Genomic DNA, 27,814 nt, shown 5'->3' with positions numbered 1-27,814 from the left:
CTACACTGGTAACAGAACAACTACTTGTAGATCAGCAGCTATCTGGTCACTTGACATCTAGTGTAGCTATTTTGGTCTCAAAAACTTCTCCCTTTCTTCATCTACCTTAATTTCGTGTCCAGATTTAAATAATTCAAGAATTTTTGGGACGTCACAGGCAATGGAATTCCAAGTAAGCTTTGTAAGTCTTTTCTCCTCCCCTCCGCCCCCCAGTTTCTTCTTTAATGGATTGAGCTTGGGCATTATTTCCGGCACAGCTACATAAAAGCCTGATTGAATTTCATCACGCAAAATCTTCTGCATCAGTTTGGTTCCTCCTCAAACAGCAGCTCCATTTTCTTCTGCTATTTTAATCTCTGATGCATTTCTTGTAAACACGGCAACTTTATTGATTTCTGAAACAAATGAGTATGTGGAGAACCAAGACCACTGGCCAATGGCTCCACATCTTTCTTCTTCCCCAGTGCCTTGTCCAGTGTCAAGTCAAGATAAACACTTCGCTTTTGATTCATAAAGTCCAGAATTTAACATTTCTTAAGTTAGCAATTAGCTGTTTGTTCCTCGTATAGCTGCCTCGGATATAAGTGTTTTAAGTAGACCTCATCCTCAGGCCCACCTTCCATAAAGGGGTATGACTTTATTTTCTATCTCATCTGTTTTCTCATCTGATGCTTTTCTGGGCACCTGTTCTGTTTACTTTGCAGGAGTTGCAGCAGCAGCAAAATGTCTGTTGGGCACTTGAACGTGGACAGAACAAGGATAAACAGGTGTCTGATAAGGCGTCTTGGAAAGACTATGCCTTTGATGACGTACGGAAGCTCTGTCATGGCTATCACCATGTTGACCGTTCTGGACTGTGTTCAATACACTGTTCTTTATTCTGGTCCATAAACAGAGATCACGTGCTTGGGAGAAAGTTCAGCTCAAGAAGCTTTGAAATGCAGATTAGATTAATTACACCAGAATTATATTTGAAAATTGAAAAGAAGCATTTTCCAAAAGGCAAATTCCAAATATATGCCTTTTCAAAGGAAGTGTCATTTGGAAAGAAACTGAATCACACCATGAAATCTGTGGCATTTCTTTCGGTTTCCACTCTCTTCTCTACTAGTGGTGGGCTCATGTGATATGTAAAAATGTGCTTAATCAAATTTAGCTTGACTTCTCAAGTTAAGAAAATGTATATGAAGTATTGCTGAGATAAGAAGAGGCATATTCTTTTTTTAGCACACATATTTCCTATGCTGCTGCATTTGCTTTATCCCCTTATTTGAAAATTTGGCTTTACTTATAAAATCTATGAATTTCTATTTGTTTAGAACAGGGCTAGAATAGCCTGGGATCCTATGGCACTGAATGGTATTTTAGAGTGCTGATTCTCATTTTCTCTTCAATAAAGATCCCAACACGTTATTTGTATTTATCTTACAGCACACACACTGGGGATTACCCACCTGGGAAAGGGACTCAAAATCTGGTGCAAGCCTTCTGTTTGCTAAGCTATGTGATGTTGAGCAAGTCACTTAATCTCGAAGGGCTGTTGCCTAAAACTCCATAATTCTGTAGCTTAAGTATAACCAACTCAAAATTTGATTTCTCTGAAAATTAAAAAAAAATGTTAGTGGCCATAAATGCATACCACTGAACGCTGAGTTTGTTTTTGAAATCACGTAAGACAGGGAGGGAGGTTGAGAGGTCCCTTCCTTTATATAGATTGTACATGGGATATGTTTGCCTGAAGTAGCACATGCCAAGTGTTAGGGATCTACAGATGCTACCAGAATTAGAGGAGATGTGGAGATAAGGTTAAGGAAAATGTTTAACTGGAAAAAAAAATCAACATAGAAATGAAAACAGAATCTAATCTTATTGCAAATAACTTGCAGGACTGAAAATGATTACTCTGTCACACACTTCTGCATTAATAAGCACTATGCGAAAGGATCAGTTACAATGTGGTAATTTACCAAGATTAAAAAGAGTCTCATTTTTAAGAGCTCATTTTAAGGGTTGTTGATTTTTAAATCAATTTGTTTATTGCTTCTTAGTTTGTCGTTCGTTCTGAGAAGATTTCTCTCAGGAAAAGAAATTTTATGTAGGAAATATATGTGATCACCTTTGTGAGATGTTAAACTTGGAAGAAAATTTAACTTTTGTAAGAAAAATCACACTACATGCGGAATAGACATTCAAAGAACCACATATTAGATGTAGATTAGATATAGTGTGTAAAGATGATTTTTTATAATGTTTTTTTTATATTTTTTAAATGTTTTTATTTATTTTTGAGACAGAGAGAGGCAGAACACGAGCAGGGGAGGGGCAGAGAGAGAGGGAGACACAGAATCTGAAGCAGGTCCCAGGCTCTGAGCTGTCAGCACAGAGCCCGACGCAGGGCTCGAACTCACGGACTGTGAGATCATGACCTGAACCGAAGTTGGACACTTAACCGACTAAGCCACCCAGGCGCCCCTATAATGGTTTTTAAATTCAACTTTAAGATACAGATTTTGTTTTTTGTTTTTTGTTTTTGTTATTGTTTTTTTACTGAGAGAAATGAGAACAATGTATTTGCTTCGGGATTTGATCATATGTGTTTATTCCTATGTGTACATCTACATATGAATGCCTGTATGTATATAATTATATGCTATATATTATACAGATATTGTATACATATACCTATAAATGTTGGCATTCTATTATACGTATATAGTATATACATACCTATACATGTTGGCATTCTTGTCTATTCCACAGAAAGAAAATGGTGCTATATTGAAAAATGTCTAGCATTCAGTTAACTCTGAAAAAATTGCATTGTTCCTTGGCTTTTTTTTTTTTTTTTTGTTCCTTCTTGTTGGCCTAGTGGCAATGATTCATTATAATGTAATGTAATACATATGGTTTCCAGTTTCACATGATGAATATAAATAGGTACATAAGAAATCTGAAACACTGTTCTTGTTTAAAAAATGTAAACATTCAACAGAAGCTTATTCATCAGAGAATTTGATGTTACTAAATAGTAAGTGCTTTGGTTTCAGTAATACCAACACTCCAATAGACTTGATCTTCAGTGAAGAAATGTGACTGAATTGTACTTTTTAGTAATTATTGTATAGCTTATATGTCAAAAGAAAGAAAGAACCCCTTTTTAACTAGTTCATTGTCTCTTTCTGCAATTAGGTCACTTTTATTATAGGTGCTGAGATGTGTTTTCTTAATATTAGGCTTATGTGATGCAGGCACTCATTTTACAGCAGGAAAAACAAAGTCCCCAGTGATTAACTTTAGAGGGGAAAAGAATAAACAGAAATACAAACACAAAAGAACAAATATTGTTGAGTTAACAGCCCCCTAGTGAGAATGGCAGAATTAGGTTAATAAACATTTCAGTGAAAGAAGGTCTTAACAAAGTTTAATCTACTAATCTAATGATTATTAATGGAAATTAGTGGAATTCAAGAGTGAAGAAATTTCTACAATTGTAGCATGAGAGAATGAATAGAATTTTGTTACAGAAGCTGGTATTGTTTTTGAAATGAAGAGTTAACAATCAAGCAGTAAATTAGGAAACTAAGAATTACATGGTAAAGAGAATCCAATATGCTGTAGGTAGAAAATTTGTTCGATTTTATTTCCCTAAGCCACCTCAAGAACCACCTACCAATAAAGAAAGTTATATCTTTGGGCTCAACTGTCATTATCTGAATATTATTCCTGGGGCGGGTAATCATGTCCACTCGGGGCAGGCAATGCTTGCATCAGAAATCAATCCACTTCTAAAAATTTTTTTAATGTATTTTTTTTTAATTTATTTTTGAGAGAGAGAGACAGAGTGTGAGTGGGGGAAGGGCAGAGAGAGAAGGAGACACAGAATCCGAAGCAGGCTCCAGGCTCTGAGCTGTCAGTGCAGAGCCTGATACAGGGCTTGAACTCATGAACCGCGAGAACATGCCCTGAGCCAAAGTCATCTGCTTAACCAACTAAGCCACTCAGTTGCCCCAGTAATCAATCCACTTATAAATGTTGTATTTGATTTCATGTGATCTGTATTGTTCTATTGAAATGTGTTGTTTTTTTCAACAAGCTGATGTTCCAACAATATAATTAAAAAAAAAAAAAACCAATAGCACAGTCTTGTAGTTCTGACTGAACTTGGCCAATTTTCAGAACTATGAAAGATAAACCATGAAGGGCCTATATTAGTAATGGTTCTCCTCCCCAAAGGGTTAAGGGGCTCTGAGGTTTCTAAATAGATTTAGTTCACAGGTATTCTAGAGATTCTTTTGCTTTTGCTTGGCTCATTTCCTTCTTGATAAGATTCTATATACTTTTTCTTCCTCTTTACTCTGTTATTTAGCATAGTTTCAAAATATGGTGTAGCCCTCTAGAGCCACTGTTCTCAGCAAGTGACTCATCATGAGATAATTGAAGATTTGGGGGCATATGTGTTACTTTTGTTCCTGTTAATTCTTTGCTTTCTACCCCACTGTGGCTATAATAAACTTCCATATTTGGGATCAGATTTTTTTTTTTTTTTTTTTGCTACCATCCTGGCATTGAAACATCAGCCTGTCTCATTTTCTTTGAACCAAGATTAACTCACAATGCAGTCTTAGAACAGCAAGTAGTGTATTTACTTATTGTTCTCGACCCTTGGTTTAGTGATGAGGAGTCTTCGAAGAAAATGAACCTCTTTTGCTCTTTTAAGAATGGTACAATAGACGGAATGTTTGTGTCCCCCAAATTCATCCGTTGAAACTTAACTCCCAATGTGATAGTATTTGGAAGTAGGGCCTTTGGGAGGTAATTAGGTCATGAAAGTGGAGCCATCCTGACTGGAATTAGTGCTCTCATAAAAGGGACCCCAGAGAGTTCTCTTGTCCCTTCCCCCATGTGAGAACATAGCCAGAAAACTGCCATCTGTGAACCAGAAGTGGGCTCTCACCAGACACCAAATCTACTAGTGCCTTGATATTGGACGTCCCAACTTCCAGAGCTGTGAGAAAGAAATTCCTGTTGTTTATAATCACCCAGTCTATGGTACCCTGTTACAGCAGCTCGAATGGACTGAGATGTATGGCCATCTTGTCTGGGCGTCTCTAGGGTGTAGTGAAGCAGGGTAATATTGATTCCCTTCTTTTCCCCCATCCCCTCACCCCCACCCCCCATCCCCTCACCTGGATCCCCCATCACCCACCCCCATCCCCTCACCTGGCAGAGAGGGATCTTTGCAGCTTGGATACCCTACACGGATGGGTACCTACACCACCTGATGCCAAATCTTGCTCCCTCACCCCGATCCCTTCACATCCTAAAGCTGGTATCTGCCCACTCCCCAAAAGTTCTGTGTGATTCCGTCTGTATTACAGTGCTGGTTAGGAGTCCTAATGGAGGGTAATTTGACTGTGAACCTTGATGGATTTAGAATCCTTTCCTAGTATTCAGTCAGGCCTCACTGACCACCTCACTGAAGCAGGGACATGGGACAACGTGGGAAGTGGTGACCCTGCCAGGGTGGAACCAGGGATCTCTCTGCCGGGAGATTTGACAGAAATGGATCTCTGCCCAGTCATGTCTTTGATGCCCTTCCTCATAATTCTTATTTGCTTTCATAACTACTGTGTTCCACCTTCATTTCAGATGAGGGGATTGAAGCCCGAATAAATGCTAAGCAACTTAAGGGCAGGACTCACAGAGCAAATTAGAGACACAACCAGGATTTTAATCCTCATCTGTTTACACGTTTTCCTAACAATTCCCATTGCTGCCTTCTGTGTAAATACCTGGGTAACACAGGAAGCGGAGGATTGTGGCAGATTCTGGTCTTCTAATGCCATAGATTTACTTCATATTAATGGTATTAATCATCTGATTATTGTCAAATCGATTTACGTCTGGTGAGATCAGCAACTCCTGAAATTCAGTGCATTTATCGAGCACCTACTGTGTGCAGTGCAGTATATTAGGTTCTGTTTGGGAATCTAAAAGAAAAAGATTCGGCCCCTGACATATAGTATCTTATACTCTGGTTAGGAAACCAAATGCACAGAAAATGATATTTAAAAAAATGTATATGACAGCATATTTCTTTCATCTCATCAGTAAGAAGAAACTGTTTTCCTTTTTTTTAAATGTTTGTTTATTTTGAGAGAGAGCAAGAGCATGAATGGGGAAGGGGCAGAAAGAGAGAGAGAGAAAAGAGAGGGAGAGAGAGAATCCTGAGCAGGCTCTGTGCTGTTAGTGCAGAACCCCAGGCGGGGGGTTCAAACTCACGAACCGTGAGATCATGACCTGGGCCCAAATCAAAAGTCTTTTTTAATGGTCTTGCCTTTTCACAGCATTCGACCAGAAACAGGTTTCTTAACCATTCTTCACATAACGTCAGACACTGATAGAGCACTTAATATGTGCCTGACAGTATTTTACGTGCTCTGCGTGTGTCCACTCACCGAACCCTCACTACGCCCTATGAGATGGGCACTGTTATTAGCCCCATTTCACAGTTGGGAAAACCAAAGGCACCAAGTTAATTAATTTATAAATATCACATAGTAAGTAGTAGAGCCTGGATTCAAACCCAGTCTGGCTGCCGAGTCCTGGCCGTGGTAAGCCCCATTCCTGTTCCAACAGTTTACAAACTCATTGCCTTCTTCTGGACATGCTTTAAGTTTTCAACGTTTCCCCCCCTTAAGATGTGGAGCCCACCTTGAAAATAGTGTGCCAGTGATGTGACTGACCAAAGATGTGATTGTTCCAGATCATCATGATACTGATTCACCATTTTATTAGCCACACTGCCAACTTTGTGCGTGATGTAAATTTGATAATTAGAGTCAGTACTCAAGGATTGGCTGTAGCATCCCAAGGCAGCTGTGGTTTTGGCTGTTCTTTGTTTTTTGTGTTTTTGCAAGGATCAGTTGAGGTTAACAGCTCCAGCTGACCACTGAGGCAGCAAAGAAACAGCTTCAAGACACATTGTTCATTGCGTAGCCTGAGGGGAGAGCTCAGGCTGGAAGGGCTGAGCTGGGGAGGGGCGAAGGGTGACAGGATACTGTGTGGATGAGAAGGTTGGTGGCTGGTCAGGGCAGAAAGCAAAGTGGAGAGGCTGAAGCCAACTGGAGTCTTATAAATGAGCCAAGTCTGGATCAAGGAAAACAGAGATTCATTCATTCATTCATTCATTCAATATTAATCGACAGCCTACTATGTTCCAGACACCATGGTACATACAACGATGAATAAGACAGACCTGGTCGCTGCCCTCAGGGAATTCTAATTCCTATGGGGAGACTGACAAGACAAAACCAAATGAAACCAGACAAGAAGGTGGACAAACAAATCAGTGCAGGCTGTAATGAATGTCCTGAAGGAAAACAAGGGCCAGAGATGGTGAAACTGAGGAGTACCCGACCCTTAGGTAGGGAAGCCAGAGAAGGTCTTCCAGCTGAGGCCTAGAATCAGAGAAGGGAGGCATGGGGAGAGGGCATTCTAGGCAAGAACCAGCCGTGCAAAGAGCCCAAAGGTGGGGATGGAAGAGAGGCTGGCAAGATCTTGGAGACCCATAATCATCCATTGGGAACGAGTCAAATTGACATAAGGATTAACACTGAGAATAACTGATATGAAACAAAATTAATTGGCTTTGACAGCCTGGTCAGTTCTCATCTGGAGTATCGTGTTGAATCCTTGACATATCAAGGCTCACAGGGGATTGGCTGCCACAGCCTCTGAAATTGGGAAGTAGTTTTAGGCAAGGCCCAGTACTTTCTGTTTGGCCTTTTTTTTGGATTTAAAGACCCATCTCTGAGTTGCGTAAGTCTCACTGAAGTCTCAACAGGTCTTCCAGGGAAACCTTTATCCAGGTTATTGTGGTAAGGGGCAAGGCCAGAAACCAAGTGTAGGGTAGTGTTGGTATGGAGAAGTCAAGGCACACTGACTATCGAACCATCCTCTGATCTCTTAATCTGGCAGACCCATCACAAAGGAGAGGGCTGGCCTGGATGCCTCTTTGGGTGAACTGATAGTGGCTCCTAGTGATCAACATATCTTCCAGGGCTCCCCAGTGACCTTGTAGGTGATTTTTGGAGTTTTCTAGAGACGAAAATACGGTTGACCGCTCTACAGTTTCCAGAATCTGTCCTTTTCTACCTTTTCGAGAACAAGAACATTTGTCACCCCCCAGGCCCTCCTCAGTTGTCACCTGGGTTACTATATTGGTGTCTTACAACTGGTCCCCCCGACTTGTCTCTCACACCTACAGTCTATCATCCACAGAGCTTTCAGGAAGATTTAGCTGAAATTCACGTTGTATCTTATCTCTGTCCTTGGCTTAAAGTGGTTCCTCATTACTGTTAAAAATCTAAACTCCTTTGGTTGACATTCAATGCCTTTCATGATCTAACCTTTGCCTAAATGGCCACTGTCATCTCCTGCCATATCTCTCTTCTCTAAGTTATAGCCATACCATGGTACTTACTGAAATAAGTAAGCGATATGTTCTCATATCGCTGCTCTGCCTTCTCGTATGGGGTTCCTACTTGCTTCTTCCTTCAACTAATTCCCATTTATCCTTTAGAATTGAGTTGAAACCTGGTCTCCTTTAGGAAGTCTTCCTTGATTTCCCTAGTCAGGATTAAGTGCTTTATCTGAGTTTGTAACACATTGTACGTGCCTGTGTTACAATATTTAGCGTCTAATTCTTTTTCTGTCTTCCCTACAAAAACTTTGAGCTTCTTGAGGGCTGGGACTGTATCCTTTAGTGTGTAACCATGCCTGAAACACAACAGCTCCCGAAAGATTTATGGAGTGGCTGCATCTGAGCTTTCCACTCTCTGGCTTTATGGTAGTTTTCCATGATCTCTTGCAGATGCCAAAGAGCTCGTGTTAATTTCCACAGCACATATACCTTCCATCTCTCTTTTGGGGAGGAAGGAATGATCTGCTTAAGCTCAGGTCTAGAGACATACTTCTACCTTACTTATCAGCCTTGTGGAAATCGCTAATGAGAATTTTTTATTGCCTGTGGTTAACTCTAAGGGCTCATGTCTTGCTATGATTTAGGATACCAAATTACAGACTTTTAGATCTGAAAAGGACTGTAGAGTCATCAGATTGAATATTTCACTTTACAAACAATGACACGAAGGTTTAGGGAGAGGTTAAGTGAACACTCTAAAATCACCCTACTAATTGTATGTAGTTGGTAGCAGAATTAGCCCTAGGAGCTAGGTCTCCCTCCCCCCAGCTCTGGGTTCTTTTCCCTGAATATGGCCTCTCTTCAAATCTTTATCCTATTTTTTTTTAATGTTTATTTATTTTTGAGAGAGAGAGAGAGAGAGGCAGAGAGAGAGGGAGACACAGAATCCCAAGCAAGCCCAGGCTCTGAGCTGTCAGCACAGAGCCTAACATGGGGCTCGAACTCACAAACTGTGAGATCATGACCTGAGCTGAAGTCAGTCGCTTAACTGACTAAGCCACCTAGGCGCCCCAAATCTTTATCGTACTTTGATGGCAGAGACCCAGCTACGAATTTGGTTTATTCAAAACTGAGGTTTTAATTTTGCCTCGGAACTAATAATTTCGTTATTAACAAGTGAATTAATAGTATGCTTTTTCTTTCAAAAAATATTTTTTTTTTTTTACATTTTATTTATTTTTGATAGAGAGAGACAGAGCACACGTGGGGGAGGGGCAGAGAGAGACGGAGACACAGAATCCGAAGCAGGCTCCACGCTCAGAGCTGTCAGCACAGAGCCTGACGCGGGGCTGGAACTCACAAACCGCGAGATCATGATCTGAGCTGAAGTCAGACGCTTAACTGACTGAGCCACTCAGGCGCCCCAATATTATGCTTTTTCATTTGGAGGCCTGCTAAACTCTGAACCTCTTCCTTAAAAGTGCTGAGACGACTTAAGAAAGAAAAGGAAGAGGGGCGCCTGGGTGGCTCAGTTGGTTAAGCGTCCGACTCTTGATTTTGGCTCAGGTCATGATCTCACTGGTTCGTGGGGTCGAGCCCCACATCAGGCTCGGTGCTGACAGCTCAGGATTCTGTTTCTCCCTCTCTCTCTGCCTCTCCCCTGGTTGTGCTCTTTCTCTCAAAAATAAATAAAAACATTTAAAAAAATAAAGAATGCTCTGGAAGGGATGTGGGAAAGTTACAAGTATTACCTCCCATAGAAGCAAATAAATTTATTAAAACTAAAAAATTATATGTGCATGTTTGCTAATTTTTTACTTTAAGATTTTTGTTTAACTATTTATTAGATTTGGTTAGTAACATTGTGGACTAATATTATAAAGATTAGCAATATTTTTGGGGGGAGGGGGCGTGGGACAGAGGGAGAGAGAGAGAGAGAGAGAATATCTTGAGTAGCCTGCACGCTCAGTGTGGATGCTGATGCGGGTTCGATTCCACAATCCTGTGATCAAAACTGAGGAGAAATCAAGAGTTGGATGCTCAACCAACTGAGCCACCCAGGCGCCCAGCAATCTTTTATTTTATTATAGAATATTTCAAACATGCAAAAAAGTATGGAGAATAATATAACAACAAATCATGTATCCACTACCCAGTTCAATCATGTAACAAAATTTTGCCATATTTGCTCTGGATCTCTCTCTCTTCCTCATTCTCTCCCTCCCTCCTTTATTTTTCTCTTCCTCTCTTTCACCCCTCCAAAGTAAAATCTTACACATGTAGTTAAAGTCCCTGTAACCAAACTGTCCCATTCTTCTCCTGCCATCCAGAGTTAACACGTATCCTGAATTGTGAGGTGGTGTTTTTGGTTTTGTTTTGTTTTGAAGTAGATTCCATGTCCAACATGGGACCTGAACTCATGACCCTGAAATCTAAGTCTCATGCTCTACTGACTGAGCCAGCCAGGCATCCCTGAATTTTGAGTTTTAATTTTTGTGTGCTTTTTTTTTTTTTTATATACTTACACTCTATATGTATCCATAAACAATAATGGTTTTTGGCCTCTTTTCCATATTTATTAAATGACATATTTTATACTTCTCAAGTTTTCACTCAACACGTATTAATACACATGTTGTAGCTCACTGTTATATGGTATTGCATTGTATAAAAGGGGCACATTTTATCCAGTCTGTTACTGACACATCTTTAAATTGTTTCCATTATTTTTCTCTGATGAACAATGCAGGAATAAACATACTTGTACCTGTCTCCTTGTGAGAATTGTATGGAGCATCACTAGATTGGGTCATAAGTATAGAGATGAATTTTCATTTGATAGGAAAACAATCTGATTTGTTACTTAAAAGAACAAAATGAAGTTAAGATAAGTGCTGCGAGAAACAGAATGTCGGGAATGGGAAAGAAAACAGTATGGAATGGTAGGTGACTGAGATACAGAATCCTATGCTTTTTTTTTTTTAAAGGAATTCACCTTTTGACAAAAAAAGTAGATTGAGTATATAAGTAAATGGAACAACCACCAAAAGCCACAGATTTTCATCTGCATTGAAGACGTTGCCTTTTTTCTTTTCTTTTTTTTAAGTAACCTCCACACCCAATGTGGGGCTCGAACTCACAACCTGGAGATCAAGAGTTGCGTGCTCCATCCACTGAGCCTGCCAGACGCCCCAAGACACTGCCTTTTGTGTCACTGCTTTCATGAACTTTCTTAGAATTTTCCTTTTTTGGTTCTTTCTTTTCTGTGAAAATTGACTACTTCCTCTTTGGGTCTCCATTCTACCTGCTTCTATTGTACGATGTGCTGCACGTTACATTTGCTGTGGTTTGTTTACATATCTGTCTTACTAGGCTGGGTGTTGTTTGAGGGCGGAATTCGTGACTTTATTTGTGTCCTCAAGGTGTGGTGCACAGTAGGTAGTGAACACAGTCCCAGGAATAAACAAAAGTTCCACAATCTTGTTGACTTACAATATGGAAAAGGTTTTATCTTTTTGGTTTCACTTGGAGATTCAACTGGAAGTTTCATATAAATTCTGATAAAAATGGCTAACAAAGCAGAGAAATCACTTAAAATTTGACTGTAGACACTTGCAGTGTATGATGAGTAGGTTTCAGTATACAGCGAATTTTAGGAAAACTTTAATTTTTCAAATTGCCAAGAAATCACCTGTAAAATAGTTCCCTAGTTTCATTTAGGGATTTAATTCCTTATCGACAATTAAGATTTTCAAAACCCTTTATTCTTATAATCTGGGACACTGGGATTTTTGTCTTGTAAGGATTGCTGATCAAAAGAAACAGTTCTTGGGGAGCCTGGGTGGCTCAGTTGGTTGAGCGTCTGACTTCGGCTCAGGTCATGATCTCGCGGTTCGTGAGTTCGAGTCCTCTGTCGGGCTCTGTGCTGACAGCTCAGAGCCTGGAGCCCGCTTCGTATTCTGTCTCCCTCTCTCTCTGCCCTTCCCCTGCTCACACTCTGCCTCTCTTTCTCTCCCTCAAAATAAATAAAAATTAAAAAAAAAAAATGAAAAGAGGTGCGCCTGGGTGGCTCAGTCGGTTGAGCGTCCGGCTTCGGCTCAGGTCATGATCTTACAGTTTGTGAGTTCAAGCCCTGCATCGGGCTCTGTGCTGACAGCTCAGAGCCTGGAGCCTGCTTCCAAATCTGTGTCTCCCTCTCTCTCTGCTCCTACCCAGCTCGTGCTCTGTCTCTCTCTCTCAAAAATAAATAAACATTAAAAAAAAAATGAAAAAAAAATGAAAAGAAACAGCTCTTCTCGGACACCTGGGTGGTCAGTTGGTTAAGTCTGACTCTGGGTTTTGCCTCAGGTCGTGATCTCACAGTTCGTGAGTTTGAGCCCTGCATCAGGCTTTGTGCTGTCACTGGGGAGTCTGCTTGGGATTCTCTCTCTCTCCCTCTCTCTCTCTGGCCCTCCCGCACTTGTACCCTCTCTCTCTCTCTCAAAATAGATAACTTAAAAAAAAAAAAAAAAACCAGAAATAGTTCTTCTAAAATGCTTAGCACAGTGTTTGTCAAACAGTAGGTAACAGAATAAACATTAGCTTTGCTATTATTAGCTGATTTCATACTTAGATTCCTCTCATTTATACCGTGCGCTTCTTGGTATGTATTTGTTTGTCCGTCTATACGTTTGGAGTAGTGCACAGTAAAGCTTCCAGCTCAGTAAAAGGAAGGCATCTAAAAATTCAGACCTTAAAATTAAGCACATAACGGGAAATTCTTGAATATTTTGTGAATTAGGTATGAAAAACGTAAGGGGCTTATAAATTATAAATATATTTCTCAAATATATTTTTCAATTTTTCAAATTGTAGAAAAGTCACCAGAATATGAGACAAATGCTTACTCCCATCATAGAAAACGCTTATGATGGATAATAAATCACATGCACGAAGGAAGACGGTAGCTAGGTTCGTTCCTCCAAAACACCTTTTCAATGGTAAATTTGAGGCAGCTGTGCTTTGCCAAACGCTCAACCGGCGAGGGCCACCAGAACTAGGATGTGTTTGCATTTTGACTCATGGAGACTGTCAGGCTTTAATCACAGGGGAACAAGTAATCTTACTCAGACTTCACTGTTTAATCTCCCATTCACTTGCTTCCCAAGTTTGCTTCAGTCTGTGGGAAGGTTCCTCCTTGATTACAACATGCAGTCCTGATTTCTGGAATTTATCTTCATTTGCCATTTTGAGGTGGCTATGACAATCCCATAATAAGCTCCTTATTTCCCCAAACTATATGTATAAGCCTCATTGAGCTGGATTCATCTTAAATACATTTTGAAATCACGTCAGCACTTTCGGATCAGCAAGTTACTTCTTAATAAATTACTGCCTTACTATTAGATGCTATTTTAAATACATGAAAGAGAGCAGTTTCCAAATGTGTGCAACCACATTCACAGGGAATAGTAAACCAGAGCATTCCATTAACCGAAGGTCTCATATTTTTATTATGCTGTCACTGGACATTTCAATAACTAGCTGTAAACGAGTTATATTTGTGCAAAAGGAATTTTCTAAATCCCGTTGTCCCTATTTCAGAATACAGTTCTGGGGTGCCTGGCTGGCACAGGTGGTGGAGGATGGGACTCTCGATCTTGGGGTCGTGAGTTCGAGCCCCATGTTGGAGGTACAGTTTACTTCAAAACATTTTTTAAAAAGTAAAAATAACGTATTAGAAAATATATAGTTCTAGTTCCAGGGCAAAAGGGGAGATGGAATGGCCATGTCTCCATCGCTGAGACAAATTAGAAGCTTGCAGCAATAAACTGAACCAATGGGCAGAAGGGAAGGCCAGCCTCTGAGCCCCCCGGCACTGCTTTCGTTCCTGAACTGATTAGATAATTTACTCAGCTTTGTCTAGTCGTTAGAAAGTCAATTCTTCATTCCAGAATTTTTCCACTCAAGTAAACAATTTGATGCATATAATTTGGATTAAAAATCCCTCTAATAAACATCTAGATAAATGCCTTGAATAAACTCCCTCACTTAGGTCATAGGAATTTATTCAAAGAAAAACCAAACAGGGGCACCTAGGTGGTTCCGTTGGTTGAGCGGCCAACTTCAACTCAGGTCATGACCTCACGGTTTGCGAGTTCGAGCCTCGCCTGGGAGTTGTCAGTGCAGAGCCCTCTCTGGATCCTCTCTCCCCCTCTCTCTCTGTCCTTCCCCCTCCCCTCAAAAATAAATAAACATTAAAAAAAAAAGAGAAAAACTGAACATTAATTACCATTTATTGAGCATCTCCTAGGTGACAAAAATTTTACATGCTTTCAACCTTACAGCAAATTTGTTGGATAAATTTTAGATAAGAAGAAATTTCTGCTCAGATTGGTTAAGTCACTTGCCCAAGTTTGCACAGTTGGTAAGCATGAAGGCTGATATTAAAATCCCAGCCCATCTGGTGGCAGTGCCCAAAAACATTTGTTCTTTCCTCTATAAAACAGTTGATGCAAAGTAGAATCACTTTATGGTCACTTTGATAGTTTCTTTTTCAGAAAAGCTGTAAGACATGAGTTCAGTGGTGATAAATATGTGTCCAGTAGGAATGCAATTGCATTTTCCTTAATAGCTCCTTTATTTGTCATCTGGTTTTCTCTTTTAACCTATTTGAGATATTTGCAGAATTACACTGATTTGTTTGTTTTTAATAAAAAAATTTAAAAAATTTGTAAACGTTTATTCATTTTGAGAGAGAGACAGAGCTTGAGCGGGGTAGGGGAAGAGAGAGAGGGAGACAGAATCGGAAGCAGGCTCCAGGCTCTGAGCTGTCAGCACAGAGCCCGATGTCGGGGGTGGAAATCATGGACCACGAGATCATGAACTGAGCCGAAGTCAGATGCTTAACTGACTGAGTCACCCAGGCGCCCCATTTTAAAGTTTATTTTATTTTTGAGAGAGACAGAGACAGAGTGCGAGTGGGGGAGGGGAAGAGACAGAGGGAGACACAGAATCAGAATCTGAGCTGTCAGCACAGAGCCTGATGCGGGGCTTGAACCCACGAACCATGAGATCATGACCTGAGCTGAAGTGGGAGGCTTAACTGACTGAGCCACCCAGGTTCCCCTGCAGAATTATACTGTTAACCACCCCACTAACTTTACCTTTGTCCTCATTCCCCTCCGGCTCCCACACACCATTAACATAAAAGAATTTCCTTGCAAATTATATAACCAAATTTATAACTCACATAGGAAATTATCACACGGAAACATTTATTAACCTAAACGACGGCCACATTTTTGCCAAGATTCACGAGTTCTGAAGTAATTTGCCAATAAAACAGACTTCTCAATAGTTTGGTGAGATTAGGTGCCAAATTACCCAGGGGATGAATGACGGTCACTGCCGGTCCTGTCGGCCCATCTGCCCAACTGTCCACTGAAATCTCCAGTGTCTTGGGAGAATTCAGCCGGGATGGCTCCCCACATCTGCCCTGTGACTTTATCTGTTGAGAAGTCAGAGTACAAATGCTAGAAGCAGACACAGCAGAGGTTCAGGTGGGAGCCAAACAGGAGTTCACACAGTCTCCGATGAGCAGTAACTATCGAACTAACACTAACTATCGTGTATGGACCATTTTCTAAGAGTCAGACACTGTGCCAGGAAATGTTTGTGCCTGATTTCACTTCCTCTTCTTAGGCCAGGTTGCATAGTAGCTAGCCACATGGACACAGAGCCAGACTAATATGGCTGCGGGTCCCGGGGCAAGCAATGGAAACTGCGCTTCAGTTTCTACAACTGTAACAATACTTTACAGAGATGAAGGGAGAAATGACTTAAATAACACAAAGCCTTTGAGTGGTATGGAGGCAGCACTCAATAGACTCAATATGTGTTGGCCATTCATTCTCATAATGACCCTGATCGGGGCGCCTGGGTGGCTCACTCGGTCAAGCGTCCGACTTCGGCTCAGGTCATGATCTCACAGTTGGTGGGTTCGAGCCCCGCGTGGGGCTCTGCGCTGACAGTGCAGAGCCTGCTTGGGATTCTCTCTCTCTCTCTCTCTCTCTCTCTGTCTCTCCCCAGCTTGCTCTCTTTCTCAAAATATAAATAAATAAATAAATAAATAAATAAATAGAGGCTATTCTGATCATCATTTACCGTTTAGGAAATCGAGGCTTGGAGGTGGCCCGTGGCAGAGGCAGCTTTTGAAAACAGGTCGGTTTGCCGTCACAACCCGTGCCGCTTACCACGGCGCCGTTCTGCCTGTCAGTACAAGGTAGAGAGAGGACGCAAAAGATCCTATGGTGTCAGCCTCAGAGCCTCTGGCTGCCGTGTGATAAATGCCCCCTGGGTGACCTGCGGACAGGTGGGGCAAGCATTGCGGGGCTTCCTCCATCCAGATGGGAACGCCAACCGTGCAAACCACCTCCGTGAAGGCTTAACCACACCCAGGTGACTCCACCAGGGGTGACAGAAGTGTGCAAAGAAGCACAGGAGGCACGAGGCTTCGCACACCTCCGACCCTTCCTGTCTCCTGGCACAGATCGGCTAGAGAAAGCTACATCCGCTCCCTCCCAACCTCAAAGAGAATCACACAGCAGACTTTACTGCCTGTGGATGATAATTAAAATTGGGCTTCTATTGTAAATCTTTTCAAAAATCTTATGAATTAGGTGTAATTATCTCACTTAAGAAATGAAGAAATATGGGGCGCCTGGGTGGCGCAGTCGGTTAAGCGTCCGACTTCAGCCAGGTCACGACCTCGCGGTCCGTGAGTTCGAGCCCCGCGTCGGGCTCTGGGCTGATGGCTCGGAGCCTGGAGCCTGTTTCCGATTCTGTGTCTCCCTCTCTCTCTGCCCCTCCCCCGTTCATGCTCTGTCTCTCTCTGTCCCAAAAATAAATGAACGTTGAAAAAAAAATTTAAAAAAAAAGAAATGAAGAAATAAAGGCTCAGAGGAATTAGGTGAATTGCCCAATGTTATTACACAGCTTATACACGGACAACCGGGATTCCAACATCGGTCTATATTTTAATCCAAAGCCCATACCACGTCCCTCTCGCTAGTCAGGGATTGCTCCTTTGGCTTGGGGATCTTATAGAATCATTGTCTCTCCTAGTCTCTTTTTGTGGCTATCTCTTGACCATCGCATTTTTTTGACCCTGATTGTATCCACGAGCAAGAACATGCTGTGGAATTCTTGGAGCAGCGGCTGAAATTAAATGTTCTAATTTGAGAGATTGCATTAGAGATTGTTTGTGGATTGTTACTTCTCCATTCTGTCTCTTTCTTCCTCCTACTACCTCATATATCTGGCATCTGATTATTAGAATCTTTTTAGAGGTTCTTAAACACACTCATTTGTGGGAAAGTGTCAGTTAAAATTGTTACAGGCAGACATTTGTGTTCTCATAGACTTTTTAAAAAAATAGTCTAATGTTTATGTATTCTAAAAGAATTTTTTTAACGTTTTATTTATTTTTGAGAGCAAGAGAGACAGAGCATGAGCAGGGCAGGGGCAGAGGGAGAGGGAGACACAGAATCCGAAGCACGCTCCTGTCAGCACTGAGCCCGACACGGGGCTTGAACTCACAGACTGCAAGATCAAGACCGGAGCTGAAGTCAGATGCTTAACCAACTGCGCCGCCCAGGTGCCCCATATGTTTATTGATAGACACACACACACACACACACACACACACACACACACACACATTGTGAGCGGGGGAGGGACAGAGAGAGTGAGAGACGCCAGAATCCAAAGCAGGCTCCAGGCTCACGAGCCGTGAGATCATGACATGAGCTGAAGTCGGATGCTTAACCGACTGAGCCACCCAGGCATCCCTCTCAGAGCCTTTCAATAGAGGGAAGAAAGTAACTTTTGGGTTTGTGAAGATGTACACCACAAACGTTTTCTTAAAATTCTCCACAAGGTGTAGATAAGTAGCCGATCATAAATAGGCAAGTGATTAGTCAATACGGTAGCAAAATTAGGAATGATTATTGGTTTTGCTATTTCAAGCTCATAGCAAATTATTCATTCTTCTATCACAAAGTCTACGGGACGGTTAGAGGATCTGAACAGCCACCTCTGTCACTCTTCAGTGCCACTAATGTGACTGAAGCTTCAGAAACTTAGAATTTCACTCTCCTAGCTCTGATCCTCCCCTTCCTACAGGTAATGACCATGTTGCCTGCGGTAGGTGTTGGTCAAACCTTTTAACACCAGCTCATCACTGTGACGATCAACGGATATGTCCTGAAAATCTTTTATATGTAGGGCACACCTTGAGGTTCAGCTTTAGCCTGTGGGGCAGATCCTGGCCCTTGTACACATGGGTCCATAAATGGCAGGTACCACACCCACAGGTGGCAACCTCATCCTTGGATGTTGCAGTGGTTTTGCTTTTCTCTACTGGAAGGGTAGCAAATACCTGTCTTGTGTGTATTTACTTAGGGCATATGTATATTTACCATATATAGCACATTATAAAATTTGAAAGCATCGATTTCCATCACCAGCCTCATTCAGGAAGAAATCTTACAACCACCCATCTCTGCCAACACTCTCTTTAAAAAAATTTTTAATGTTTATTTGTTTTTGAGACACAGAGAGACAGAGCACGAGTGGGGGAGGGGCAGAGAGAGAGCGAGAGAGAGAGAGAGAGAGAGATGCAGAATCCAAAGCAGGCTCCAGGCTCTGAGCTGTCAGCACGGAGCCCGATGAGGGGCTTGAACACATGAACCCTGAGATCATGACCTGAGCCGAAGTCGGACGCTTAACTGCCTGAGCCACCCGGGCGCCCCTGCCAACATTCTTTACAGTGACATGGAAACAGCAAATACCCTGTCATATTTTATCTACAGGAAACACTGTTGACTTGAAGGGCAGTAGCCGTATTTGCTTATTTTTTTTTCATGCAAGACATTTAAACCTGCTTCTATGCTCTAACAACAAAAAGAAAAAAATCTGGAACAACTTATCTCTGTCATAACGTCATCCCTAACGAGTGATTTTAAGATGAAGACTTCTTCTTGAGAAATAAAGCCTGTTGGAGTTAGCATTCAGCTCTCACTTTCATTAAACAGAGTTGTCATTTTAGACCCAAGCTTCCCCTAGAGACAGCGATGCTACCAGGGGAAGCAATATGTGAAGTTATTGCAAGAAAGTTTTTGTGTGAAACTGTGACTCTTGCCAGAGATGTCAGATGTTTTAGTTCACTTCCTTCCCAAGAACTAGGAACATTTCCCAAGCCCCAGATACATACAACTGGAATGCTATTCGGAAGACCATAGCGTGGGGCCGAAGAGAAAGACTGGATTTTGTACATTTGTTTCTGGAGATGAAGCCTCTATTCTGTTTTCCTCGAGGTGAAAGCCCAATTCACTTTGAGAATTGTAAAGCCTTATTCCTTTGGAAGAAAATGATGATGACTTCTGTCGCTGTTGTTACTATTTATACCATAATCAGTTTACCTAGGGAAGGTGATGGTCTCTACCGGGTTCCTTCCAGAGCTCCTTAAGGAATAAAACCATACAACCGACAACCAGCAAGAAGACGTTTTGTTCTGCCTTTTCCTTCTCAGCCCTTTAGTCTTGTAAGCTATCTACCGCTATGCTGTTGATGAACTCTCTGCACATACACAGCACAAGAGCAATTAATGTTCCCCGTGTTGGCTCTCAGGAACTACACCACCATGAAGTACACTCCAGGATTATCAAGGTGAAATTCAATTGTGCTCAATACAGTTTGAGAGTAATTTTGCTCGTGGTTTAGAGCACCTCCACGGGGATGCTCTGAAGTGGGTTCACACCAGCTTGGGAGAGCCGACTGTTAAATGCCAAGGAATGGTGCAAACCTGATGTTAAACCTTTGCAGTTGGGCCACGGGGAGAGGATTTCCACTGGGGAATTAGCTTCCATGCTTCCCGTTCAACTTCCTCAGTGCGGTAGCAATATGGATTACGGAGTGTACCTTTTTCTCCTGTGGGAGGGATTCTCTGACCTTGCCGGGTCCCTGCCCATCCCCTCCTGCAGAGCCTGTGAACTCCACCTCGGCTGAACTAACCATCACTCGAAATAACCTTTGCTTTGTTTACATGCTTATCTCTGTACCTCAAGACCTTCAGCTGCTTGAGAGCAAAGAGGATATCTGATTTTTAAATCTTTACTAACTGGCATAATTCCTGGAACATGGAAGCGGGGGGGGGGGTGCTACACATTCCCAATGAGTTGATGTTGAATAAAGGTCTAGCTTTTTGAAATGGGAACAAAAAAGAATGGATTGGATATTTATTCTAATCTAATCTTCTCTGATGGGAAAGGAGATCGATGCCATTGCTGTCTTTTTACATTCCTTCCTAAACCTTGTTTACTTTGGCTTTTGTTTGGCTCTTGGGACAGAGAGAAGTGAGTTCAACTTTGGGACTTTGGACCCCCTCTGAAGGACTAATTACTCCCATACGGTTTTTGGCTTTAGTTCACCATTTTGTGACTCAGACTAGGGGGAATTTAGAGGTTAATGTAATGGGAAGTGACTGGAGCTTACTATTAACAGTACAACTAATGTTTGAGGGCACTGAGCTAAGTTCTTTGCATGCATCGTCTTATTTAATCCTTTCCACACTCCTATGGAGTAGGTATTACCATTTCACCTATTTTACAGCTACAGAAACTGAGGCATTGGAAGTAACTAGACCAGGGTCATCGTAGGGCTAAGGTTGAACCTTTAAAGTGTGGCTTTCGAATACCACGCCATACTGCGTATAGACTCAACTGTTTGCTGAACCTGCGTCAGAGAAACGGTTCTGAGGCAAGGAAGGTAATTCAGCCATTCAGTAAATGCTAATTGGACACTGTCTTAGCTCTGACTTTCATAGCAAAATAGCATCATCAGGTAGCTTAAACAACGGACATTTATTTCTCAGTTCTGGAGGCTGGCAAGTCCAAGATCAAGGTGCCAGCAGATTCAGTTCCTGGTGGGGTCCCCTTCCTGGCCTTCCTGCATGCTCACGTGGTGTTTCCTGGGTGAATGTAAGGGGGAGCGAGAGCTCTCACTCTGCCTTCCTCTTCTTAATAAGGGCACTAATTTTATCATAAGAGCACTACCCTCTAAACCTAATTATCTAAACCTAATTATATATCTCCCAAAGTCCCCACCTCCAAATACCACTACATTGGGGGTTAGGGCTTTAATACAGAAATTCTCTGGAATGTGCTCGATGGAACGCTAAGAAAGAAAATAGCGCAGCAAGGTCTGGACTAGGGTGAGGCACACCAAGGACCTAGGGCACGACATTCAGTGCCCACCCTGCACTTGAATAACCCTGCCATTCCATGCACCTGCGTGCCTTGCTTGAGTCACCTCATCTCAGCCCTGGAACACTGACTGTCCTTTGCTCTTGGGGAGCTCCATGTATAGAAAGGGCCTGGTATCCGTATGGGTCAGAACAGCAGGCAGAAACCCCACCGTGATTTGAGCATGGAAAGTTTAATATAAAATATTATTAACTAGCAGTTGATTGTTTAGAAACCCACGAGGACATAAGGAAGAGACTATGACAAGAGGAGTCAAAGAAATGTTGACCTTCAGGACAAGAGTGAGGACTTTGTTTTTCCCTTCGGGCTGTGCCTGAGTGAGCATGACTTCTCCTACTTATTAAGCAACGTTACACTCTGCAGCATTTCCTTTCAGATCACCCTAGGCATGTAGGCTATTTAAAAAATCTAAATAACGTCTCAAACTAACATTCCGAGGGAGAAATGTTTTAATCTGTCTTTTCCCAGAACTGCCTTTGTGTCTGGGAGGGAGGGCAAACGGGCTGGGTGATGGTCGATATATTTGGATATTTATGGGAACCCAGAGGTTTTGGCAAAGGTACATATACATCTTAAAGAAGATTTAACTATTATATATATATATATCACACACACCGCACTGTAGAATTCGAATACAGTTCAAACGCAACAGCTATTCGTTATCTCTCATTTAAACTATAATAAAAAAATTGCCTTTAAAAAAATTTCTTTGAACATTTATCTATTTTTGAGAGAGAGAGAGAGAGACAGAGTGTGAGCAGGGGAGGGGCTGAGAGAGAGAGAGGCAGAATCCGAAGCAGGCTCCAGGCTCTGAGCTGTCAGCAAAGAGCCCGACGCAGGGCTCGAACCCACAAACCGTGAGATCATGACCTGAGCCGAGGTCGGGACACTTACCTGCCTGAGCCACCCAGGTGCCCCAATAACAAAATTGCTTTAAAAAATTCCCTTCTCTTCTCCAACTTTCAAAGTATTTAATATTTGCATAATAATTAATCTCCAGCTCCAGAGGAAATTCCCAAAGGGAGAGACAGCACAACAACATTTTGAACTGAAACCCCGTGGAAAAGAGAGAAGAGGGAGCATGTCAAGTCTTCAGCTTTGGAGCCTACTCTCAGGGGAATTCTAACTAACGGTGGCCATCTTGTTGACTATGAGAGTGGGGACTGGATGGCTGAGGTGACACAATCCCAGACATCGGGACAATAAATACTGACTAGGCCAAAGGTATAGCTCCAACTGAGGGATGATGGCACATCCCCTATTTACAGAGAGGTAGGTCTTGAATATTTCAAGAAAGTTGCATTCTATGCCTTGAAAGGGCTAAATCCTCTTTCTCAGAACCCTGGAATATACCCGCACCAGCCCAACCAAGAAAAGCTCCGAGAACTTTCCATCCCACAGAAGGGTTTCAGACCTGCTGTTTATTGGCTGTGATTTCAGGGGCCCCGGGGAAGCCTGTGGCTGAGGCAAGAGCTGCAGGCTTCAAGTGCATTTCTCTGTCTCAGTATTCGACCTGTAAAATTAAGGTGTCCAGCTAGAGCAATGGCTCCCAACCTGGCTGCATTTTAGAATTTGCAGAATCTGAAGAACTTTCAAATAATACCCAACCCTGCCCCCTACCTCAGGCTAATTAAATCATGTTCGGCCTGGTGGGCCCAGAAGGTTAGTATTTGAACAAACCTTCTCAATGAGGCCAACACAGTCAGGTTTGGGAGGTACTCGTGGCCCTTCCATACAATACCATTGATTCCTCCTCCATGGGTGATCTTTTGTGCACACTGAAAAAATTGTTCCCATTACAAACGGACTCTCATGGACTGTCAGCTGTAGGTGAACAGGTGTATGAATTTGGATGAAGTCTACACACAAATACGTAACAACGAAAACAGCTGTATCAGGTGGAAGGATACAGGGAGTTTTTCTTTAAAATTACAAAAAAACACCTGTACTGTCTTTACAACGATGACAGAAATACCTCTAATTGCCAAATACTCTCTCCCCTCTCATTCCCTTTGCAATTTTGGGTCTGGGTTGTTTTCAAAAGGACGTTGAAGCCTGACCTCTGATCATAATAAAAGCATCTGTGTTATTTGGTCAGAGCTGGGTTTCTCCAATAACTTGCTGTCTCTCTGCCCTGAAAGGTGGTTTCATGAAAGAAGTTGAAACTCCTATGTGGGTATGGGCATTCTCACTGTTGAGGGCCTATTATAAAGTGGTCATTCAATGTGTATTCAGTTATAATGACTAAACATATCTCATGACTCCATTCTGAAATCCAGTCCTAAATGCACAGTTCATGAATCAGATTCATCAGCCACGGCCATCATAAATATTCATCTAATGTCTATCTTCATTTGGTGGTTATTAACATGTCAAAGATATTTGTGGAGAAAATGAAAGTGATAAATTCTATCTATATTTACTCTTATTTGAAAGGCTAATTTATTTTTAGAGTACTCTTTGACAAAAGGCTTTTAATAAAGGGAAGTTTCCTTTAGAAATAGTCTTCTGTTTTCAGGCTTATAGTCTCACACAAAGAAAGTTTATTAATGTTTTGCTTGTCGAATTCGAATGACGTTAGCCAAGTGATGGGCTGTGTCAATAGTCCAATTCAGAGGACAACATAAAGCACGGCTCTTAAAAGGGTACATTGATGCCTGCTCTGCTAACAGTACTTTGGAATTGTTTTTCTAGTGAAAAGAAGTGACAGTGATTCATTTCCACCCTTACCTGGCCCCCTTGGTAATCAAGAACCCATCACAAGATCGTTGCATGGGATTGGGAATCCTAGAATGGAGGAGGGATTGCAAACTTTTTCTTCAAAGGCCCAAATAGTAAATATTTTAGGCTTACTATCTGGTAAATAATACGTAAATGAGGAGTGCCTGGGTGGCTCAGTCTGACTTTGGCTCAGATCATGATCTAACCATTTGTGAGTTCTGAATTCGAGCCCTGCATTGGGCTCTGTGCTGACAGCTCAGAGCCTGGAGCCTGCTGCAGATTCTGTGTCTCCCTCTCTCTCTGCCCCTCCCCCACTCATGCTGTCTCTCTCTCTCTCTGTCTCAAAAATAAATAAACATTAAAAAAACAAAAAAAAAAAGAAAATATGTAAATGAGTGAATGTGGTGGTGTTACAAAAAAAACTTTATTTTAAAAAAATAGGTCGTGGGGCGCCTGGGTGGCTCAGTCGGTTAAGTGGCTGACTTCGGCTCAGGTCATGATCTCGCGGTCCGTGAGTTCGAGCCCCGCATCAGGCTCTGTGCTTACAGCTCAGAGCCTGGAGCCTGTTTCAGATTCTGTGTCTCCCTCTCTCTGACCGTCCCCCGTTCATGCTCTGTCTCTCTCTGTCTCAAAAATAAATAAACGTTAAAAAATAAAATAAAATAAAAAATAAAAAATAAAAAAATAGGTTGTCGGCTAGATTCGGCTTACAGGCTTACACTGGAGGAATAGAGCAAACTCAGTAGGGTGTCAAACTGGCTCTTAGGTTGCAGTGGGAGGTTGTAGGTCAGGTTTGGGAATTTCAACTAAACCCAAAGAAGCCAGTGTATGTTGGGGTTCTGTATGAGCAAGTAGGTCCACTATGGTAGGAAAAGTCATGAGAATATATTAATAATAAAAGCGTGACAATAGCAATGGCCAGTGTTTACCGAGGACTTGCTATGTAACTTGTGTTAAACACTTTCCATGTAATCTTTATAATAACCTTGGAGTAGATATTATTGTATTCCTGTTTTATAGATGAGGAAATTGAGGCTCAGAGAGGCTAATTAAATTTCTCATTCACATTAGTAACTGGCATAGCTGAGATGTGAACCCAGATAGTCTGACTTTAGAGACCTCTCCTCTAACAACTATGCATTATTACCTCCTGCTGGGGGACACAGCCAAGTCCAAAGTCATCATAATTAGGAGAGAAAAGTTTCTGCATCAGTACTATAGTCTTGGTTTATGTTCTGGGGGTTTATCATGGATGGACCAAGAATAGTGTCCTGGGGTGCACACTATGGGAAGTCGAATCTCCATGGGCCTCTCATGTTTCTGCATGTTTTTAAGCAAAGACATTGGCAGCCTTTTGTTGGGGACTATGTTTTCATATTAAACAGCGTTGGCAGATAGAGATAGTGTCTCCGTGTGGAGCAGAGGGAAGGTTTGTTTGCCTTACATTATCATAAAGACCATGCCTCTCTCTGGGGCACAGTTGGGCAGATTGGCTTGTGGCCCATTGTCAAAGAGTGGTGTTCTTCAGTGCTCTTAGAAAACGGGGTCTCAAAATGCCACTGAAGTGTTTGTTGTAAAAAGGTTTAGTTTTATGTTATGTGAATTTTACCTCAATTGAAAAAACATTTTCAAAAATGAAAAAACAAACAAATAAACAAAAAACCTTAGTGAAAAGAAAGCCATTATATGAAGCAGACTCTTACCTGACACTGAATGTGCTGGTGCCTTGATCTTGGACTTCCCAGCCTCTAGAACTGTGAGACATAGATTTCCTTTGTTTATAAGTCACTAAGTCTATGGTATTTATGTTATGGCCAGAAGACTAAGGCCAGAAGACTATGTTGAAGTCAGAGAGAGGCAAGCCGTTGTGAGAAACCGTAGCTCTTGATTACGTAACTAGCAGAGCGGTATGGTCCTCCGAGGAGTTCTTTTTTCTCTTCTCTTCTTTTTTTTTTTTTTTTTTAAGTTTATTTATTTATTTATTTTTGAGAGAGAGAGAGAGAACGAGCACACACGTGTGTGCCAGCGGGGGAGGAGCAGAGAAAGAGAAGACAGAGGATCCGAAACAGGTTCTGTGCTGACAGCAGAGAGCCCAATGAGGGGCCCAAACTCACAAATTATGAGATCATGACCTGAGCCAAAGTCAGATGCTCAACTGACCGGGCCACCCAGGCACCCCTGCTCTGAGAAGTTCTAAAACTGACCAGAAGGAGTTAAAGATGTACAGTTGACTCATGGGAATGATTTGCAATGAACCATAGCCGTAATATAAATATCACATCCTGGCAATTTAATATAGTGGTTTCTGAACCTAGCTTCTCATCAGAATCACATGGTAATATTAAAGTAACAATAATAAAACAACAGATTCCCTGAGCTCCACCCCATGTATAATGAATCAGAATATGTGGGGGTGGGGCTCAGAAATCAGTATTTTACAAAGGTTCCCTAGATTATTCAGATGCACTGAGTCCCTGCAATATTCCAGTGATAAAGATCGAATTCCATCACAGACAAATCCTTCTGCTTCTCGGTATGTAACTTCCTTCAATTGTTACTCAGATGGTTAAACTCTAGAATGGTGTTGTCCAATGGCAATCAGCCACGTGTGGCTATTTAAAATGAAATTAATAAAATTTAAAATTCAGTTTCTTGGTTGTATTAGCTACATTTAAAGTGGTTAATAGCTACATGTGGCTAATAGCTACATTGTCCTTTAGTGCAGATATCGAACGTTTCCATCATTACAGAAAGTTTCACTGGATAGAGCCACTCTGGAACAGATTTATACCAGAAAAGAAGGAAGCTATCAAAGACTACTGGGGTTGTACCAAAAAGACTCAGGAGTCAACACAAATAAACTTCCATTAAAGAACGGTGGGATAATTTTGAGCACCACTTAGAATAATAAATGCAATGGGTTGAAGTATATTAAATATATTTAAATCCACGAGCTCATACGCATACTAAAATAAAATTTATTGGTGACTTTTAGTGGGTGCTGGGGAACCATCATTTGGAAACTGGAAAATAAAGGGTTATCAAGCATTTAATCAGTACTTTCATAAGGACAGTCTGGATAAATGGAGACAGTACTGAGAGGCATATCAGAAGGCCCATTAGCAGGTCCCACCGGATGGAACACCTGTGGCCCTTTGCCATGGTTCATTCAATAGCACATCCTCATATCGGCTTTTCTTCCTCCCCTCTTTTACTTCCCTTATCCTGCATTCTCGTTCTCTGGGATTCCCAAATGAATTGCTACATGCAAACTTCTATCTCTGGCTGTGCTCTAACGGGGAACCCAGGCTGGGATAGCATTGTAGTTCAAATTCTTGAAAGAGAATTTAACCGTACCTGGCAT

General features: G+C 41.7%; 1 pseudogene; it reads right to left on the bottom strand.

The window, feature by feature from the left end:
• LOC115511279 lies at positions 1-27,814 on the bottom strand (annotated as a pseudogene).

Source organism: Lynx canadensis, chromosome A3 (genome assembly GCF_007474595.2).
Source record: "Lynx canadensis isolate LIC74 chromosome A3, mLynCan4.pri.v2, whole genome shotgun sequence".
NCBI classification, from domain to species: domain Eukaryota; kingdom Metazoa; phylum Chordata; class Mammalia; order Carnivora; family Felidae; genus Lynx; species Lynx canadensis.
This window is presented reverse-complemented; position numbering and strand designations above follow the sequence as displayed.